This window comes from Thamnophis elegans, chromosome 11 (genome assembly GCF_009769535.1).
Source record: "Thamnophis elegans isolate rThaEle1 chromosome 11, rThaEle1.pri, whole genome shotgun sequence".
NCBI lineage: Eukaryota > Metazoa > Chordata > Lepidosauria > Squamata > Colubridae > Thamnophis > Thamnophis elegans.
The window spans coordinates 5,921,556-5,927,350 of record NC_045551.1 but is presented as its reverse complement, the minus strand read 5'-3'; positions in this window follow the sequence as shown (position 1 = coordinate 5,927,350).

Genomic DNA, 5,795 nt, shown 5'->3' with positions numbered 1-5,795 from the left:
TAGAGACAGGCTGTGGGCTTGAGAAGAGGGGGGGAAAGTGAGCACAGATGGTGCAGAGAAAGTTAGACAGCTAATCAGGTAGATGAGATAGAATTAAAGTGATGGAAAGTGTCAAAAACTACAAGAAGAAAAACATTGTGCAAGAAGAGATGTACAGGGCTGTGATTTATGTAACACATTTCTGGGAATAAAGCATTTAGGACTGGCTTTCTTTTCTTTTACTGAAATGAAAATAGGGATAGTTACTTGCTTGCACAGCCCTCTTCACTTTTAGAAGGAATGGCACATATCTCCCTTCCTGTGACACATTCACAGTCCTACAAATTCTCTCTCCTCCGTAGGTTACCCTGAATGTCACAGGCCAGGAAGGCAAAGGAATTGGCTAGAGGGCAGTGAGCTACTAACTACACAAATCATGATGTCATCTCTGAAATGACGCAAATCCTAAATTTCTCTTTAAACAGAGAGTGTAAAGAAGGCCGCACAAACACAATTCCCTGGCTTGTAAGGCAAACTCTCTAAGCAAGACTCAAGGTTTGAATGTCACCTGGCAGAACAGGTGGATGTGTTTTATCTGGGCTGTAAAACGAAAATAAGATGATGATCACGAAGGGGATCAGAGTGAAAATAATAGACAGCTTTTCCCCCCAGCTGTTTTGCTGATTGTAGTTTGCTGGAAGTGGGAGAGGGTGTTTTTTTTGCTTTTACACCATCATTCTCCAAGGGGAGGGGATTATCCTAATGTCGCAAGAGTAATTTGCAATACTGGAAAAAGGAAGATTTACCTATTGTTCAAGAATGGGCATTGAAAGTAACAAACCTAGCTGAGATGGCTAAAATATCAGCATATCTCAAGGACCACTCAAACGAGAGATATAAACTGGAGTGGAGAAGATGGATTGATTATACCCAAAATAAATATGGGACTAAGAAATTTCAGATAGCTTATAACTAAAGAAACCAGGGATGATATAAATTGTTTAGAGTTAGCCTTGCAAGGAGGAGCTAAAGCTCAAGTGGCAGATGTTATTAACTTTTTTTAAAGCTTATTTTAGAATGTTTTTGTTAAAAATGTATACCTTGTATTGGTTCTGGGAAGTCCGGGGAGGGGGGGGAGGTTGCGGGGCGTTGCGGGGGGGAGGGTGGGGGGAGGGAAGTAAATATTTGTAAAAGTTTGTTTTTTAAATTTTTCATTAAAAAAAGAGTAATTTGCATTGCCCTTTTAATCCTGCTACTTGGATAATTGTCAAAAAAAACAAACCACTCCAGATACAATTCATGCACTAGCCAAATTCTTCTTGGTGAGATGATGGAATTAGAAAATCCAGACTTTCCACCCTAACGCATATGCTATAAAAATCCACGTTACAACACTGAAAAAAATTCCACCGCTTATTTTTGTCATCACGGGCAATGTAAGGCAAGCACTCCTTAGAAACCCCCCGGGGGGAAAAACGGGAAAATAATGTTTAAAAAAGGATACAAGGCTTGGTGAGTAAGAATTGACACAGTATTGATGAAAGAAATGTCCTTCTGGGTTCAGCTCCAAGTGGGGAAAAAGACACTGGAGACATGGAGGCTGCTTGGAAAGATGATTTATTGGTGGACAGGGCCACATGGCTTGAGCCCTGAACAGAAAAGGTGACCACATGCTTCAATGTTGGTGGAGAAGAAGAGAAGGGCTGAGGGAGGGGCTTGCTAGGCTTTTTATAACCTGTTCAGTCCCACCTCTCTGTTTCCTGTTCCTGTGTAAGTAATGTATTCTGATTGGTTGTCAGACTCCCATGGGGCCATGCAGGGGCAACTCTCCGGGCTGTGTTTTGAATCCAGGTTTGGTTGAGTTCTCAGATGCCATGTGATCAGTTGAGTAAAGGGCCAATATTATCATGCTTTACTCCCATCCCCTCTGGGGCTGCAGTGGAGAAGTCTTTATTATGTAAAGTGGACTAGCTTGGCCTTAATGGCCCATTAACAGTGGGGATGGGTAGGAAGCTACAGGCAACTATTCTGTCTTTTAAAACATGTTTCTTTATTTTCATATCCAGAGAAATATTCTGCCTTTTCAATATTTTCTAGGATATTTCATTTTTCTGGGAGAGGGCTGGATGATAACTTCCCACAGGATGACCTCTTTCGCTTACACCTAACCATGGCACAATATGTTCTTGGATCCTTTTGATGTTGCTTTCAGTGATTTTCTTGTCACCCTAGGCCAGTGTTTTTCAACCTTTTTTGTGCAAAGGCACACTTTTTTCATGAAAAAAATCACGAGGCACACCACCATTAGAAAATGTTAAAAATTTTTAACTCTGTGCCTATATTGACTATAGGCAGGTGTTTTTCCCACGGCACACCTTACACTATGTCACGGCACACTAGTGTGCCGCGGCACAGTGGTTGAAAAACACTGCCCTAGGCAGCCTTACATTTTTCTTATCTATACATCTGTGACAGTAGTGTTTTCCCTTTTACAGGTTAGTCCTCAACTAATGACCACAGAATTCCCAGTGCTAAGCAAGATAGTTAAGTGAGTTCCACCCAATTTTATGATTTTTTTTTTGGCCATGTTTATTAATGGAATCCCTGGAGTTAAGTGAATCATTTGGTTGTTAAATAAATCTGACTTTCCCCATTGAACTTTGTTTGTCCAAAGCCAGCTGGGAAGGCCATAAATGTTGATCACGTGACCTCGGGATGCTGTAATTGTTGTAAATACATACTGGTTGGTGAGCCCTTGAATCTTGCTAATAGCAGTAGCAATAGCAATAGCAGTTAGACTTATATACCGCTTCATAGGGCTTTCAGCTCTCTCTAAGCGGTTTACAGAGTCAGCGTATCGCCCCCACAGTCTGGGTCCTCATTTTACCCACCTCGGAAGGATGGAAGGCTGAGTCAACCCTGAGCCGGTGAGATTTGAACCGCTGAACTGCTGAACTAGCAGTCAGCTGAAGTGGCCTGCAGTACTGCACTCTACCCACTGCGCCACCTTGGCTAATGTGACTGTGGGAGGCTATGATGGTCGTAAGCCTGTGGACCAAAAGTGATAAGTCACTTTTTATCAGTGCCACTGTAAACAGTTACTAAATAAATGATTGTTAAATCCGAACAATTGATATACACATGATTTGAAATGCTTAACTACTATATGGATTAATAATTAATAATGGAAAACTATTCTTGGAACTCTGGATGATTGGTGACATTAAGGTCAATTGAAAATATGAATGTATATTATAAATTACTGTATATACTCGAGTATAAGCCTAGTTTTTCAGCCCACTTTTTGGGCTGAAAAAAGCCACCTCGGCTTATACTCGAGTCAGTGAAAAATTTGCCCGAAATGGAGGAGAAAAAGGGGCGTGGCCATGCCGCTGGGTGACACTCGTGAATGGCCCAGTGCCCCTGTGAGTTTCCCCTCCCTCTGTGTCAGTTTGCCGCGCAGCGCGCACCGCACCATCCCCCCTCCTCACGTTCTAATGTAATGCAGGGCTGTCTTACGATTCCCCTTCCTCCCCCTCCTGCCGCTCTGCAACGATGTCCCACCTCCTCCTTGTTATGGCAAGCAGCCACATAGCGATGTCCCACCTCCTCTGGTACAGTGATCCAATGATAGGAATCACTGTGCCGTGTGTCATAGGAGGCGGGACATCGCTCCCGCGGCTGCACGGGACATCATCATCACAGCGGGACATCAGCATCATGAGGTGAGTGAAGTATTTCATTGAATACACCGCTAGTTTACTGTTTTTCTTTGAAATAAATATTCAAAAACATTATTGGTATCTATTTTTATTTTTGAAATTTACCGGTAGCTGCTGCATTTCCCACCCTAGGCTTATACTCGAGTCAATAACTTTTCCATTTTTTTGTGGTAAAATTAGGTGCCTCGGCTTATATTCGGGTCGGCCTATACTCGAGTATATACGGTAATGGGAATTCTTTGTTCTAATCTCCGCTTTTTCTCCTTGGAGAGAGGTGATATTATAATACTTTAAAGACTCATTGTTATCTGATAGATAATTATGAATTAAAGGAACAAGGATTGTTACAAATGAAAGAATATTAATGCTGAACACATAATGCTCAATGACAGCGAAATATTCAGTTATGTTTAATGCAAAACCAGCGATGTTATTCTTAATCTTAAGAGTTGATGCACAAAAACCTGTAACCAAACGACATGCTTGATGAAATGGAGGAAAGTTGTTTTTTTTTAATTTCATGCTTTTGTCGAGCACGCATTTGTCGGTGAACCATAATTTTCTAAAGCTTGCTAGCCTGTTTGTCATTACTCGCTACCAGGGCAAAGCAGAATAACAGAATTGGAAAGAACCTCAGAATTCTTCTAGCCCAATCTCCGGCTCAAGCAGGAGACCTTACATGTGGTAGAGAATGTCGAACTTTATCAGTTACTTGGTAACCGAAAAGGTAGCTCTGCTGTCCCTGGGCAAGATGCTTTGGGCCCAGCATCAACACATATATGTATTTATTACATATCTAGATCCTCAGAACTTGAAAACTCATAGAATCCCATGATAAAACAGGGAAAATGGAACAACGAATGTTGTTCCATTTCAGTCAATAAGTGGCTTTGCCTCTCTCTTCTGTTTTCAGAATATATTAAATGGCTCACCCTAGGGAACTCAGAAATTAAATTTTCTGGGATCAAATCTGGAAGTAGAGCAGTTTTGCTTCTGAAGCTGACAGCTCCTGTTTGAGTGTTCCCCACCAGCTTCAGTTACGGTCCATTTGACTGATTGAAAACAAAAGAGCACACTTTAGCCTCATGTCTCTGAGTGAAATAATCCTTCTGCTCTATCAATTCACTGTGGTCTGTGGAGAGAGATTGCTAAAGTAGAAATTAGAATTACAAATGAAGCTATAAAAATGTCGGTAAGCTGTGTTTTTTTCCTTTAAAAAAAATCCTTCTGATGTTAAATCCGTGACCCGTCAAAACCGCAGTCCACTAAAGCGCGCCCGATCAAAGCGCGTACGTGACGTCATCAGCAGCGCGACAAATAAAATTAAAAATAAATTAAATTAAAATTAAAATAAAATTAAAGCAAGCCGATTCACGTAAAGGTAAGGGTTAGGGTTAGGGTTAGGGTTAGGTTAAGGGTTAGGGTTAGGGTTAGGGTTACGTTAAGCGTTAGGGTTAGGTTTAGGGTTAGGTTAAGGGTTAGCGTTAGGTTTAGCGTTAGGTTTAGCGTTAGGTTAAGGGTTAGGTTTAGGGTTAGGCTTAGGCTTAGGTTTAGGGTTAGGTTTAGGGTTAGGTTTGGGGGGGTTAGGGTAAGGTTTTCGCGTTAATTTTAAATTTACCGCTCACAGCGTGCTGTTTTCGTCGCACTGTGATGACATCACATACGCGCTTTCCTCGAGCGCGCTTTAGTCTACCGCTGTTTTGTGGTGGAACCATTAAATCCTGATGAAAATTGCACAAGAGTAATGCTTTCCATCCAATGTTTTTCAGATCCTGTAGGCAAGGATCATTTGTCTACTAACATGAAATTGGAACCTCCAAACGAAATCTAAATCATGGGGAGAAACTGTTTAAGAAGATCCTAGTTTGATCTTCTTGGAATTACTGTACCAGCTTCAAAGTAGACTGCAGTAAAAGCATTTTATTATTTATTAAGAGTTTCCATGTATTCTCAGACATGACTAGAATTTGATTTTTGGTTTTTTTTTTTCATTTTTCCCTCTTGCCAGTTACATAAAACTCTGGTTCTTCCCTACCCCTCTTTACTAAGTTCTTCACTGATTTCATCTCCTTTTAGAAAACAGATTGAAAAAGC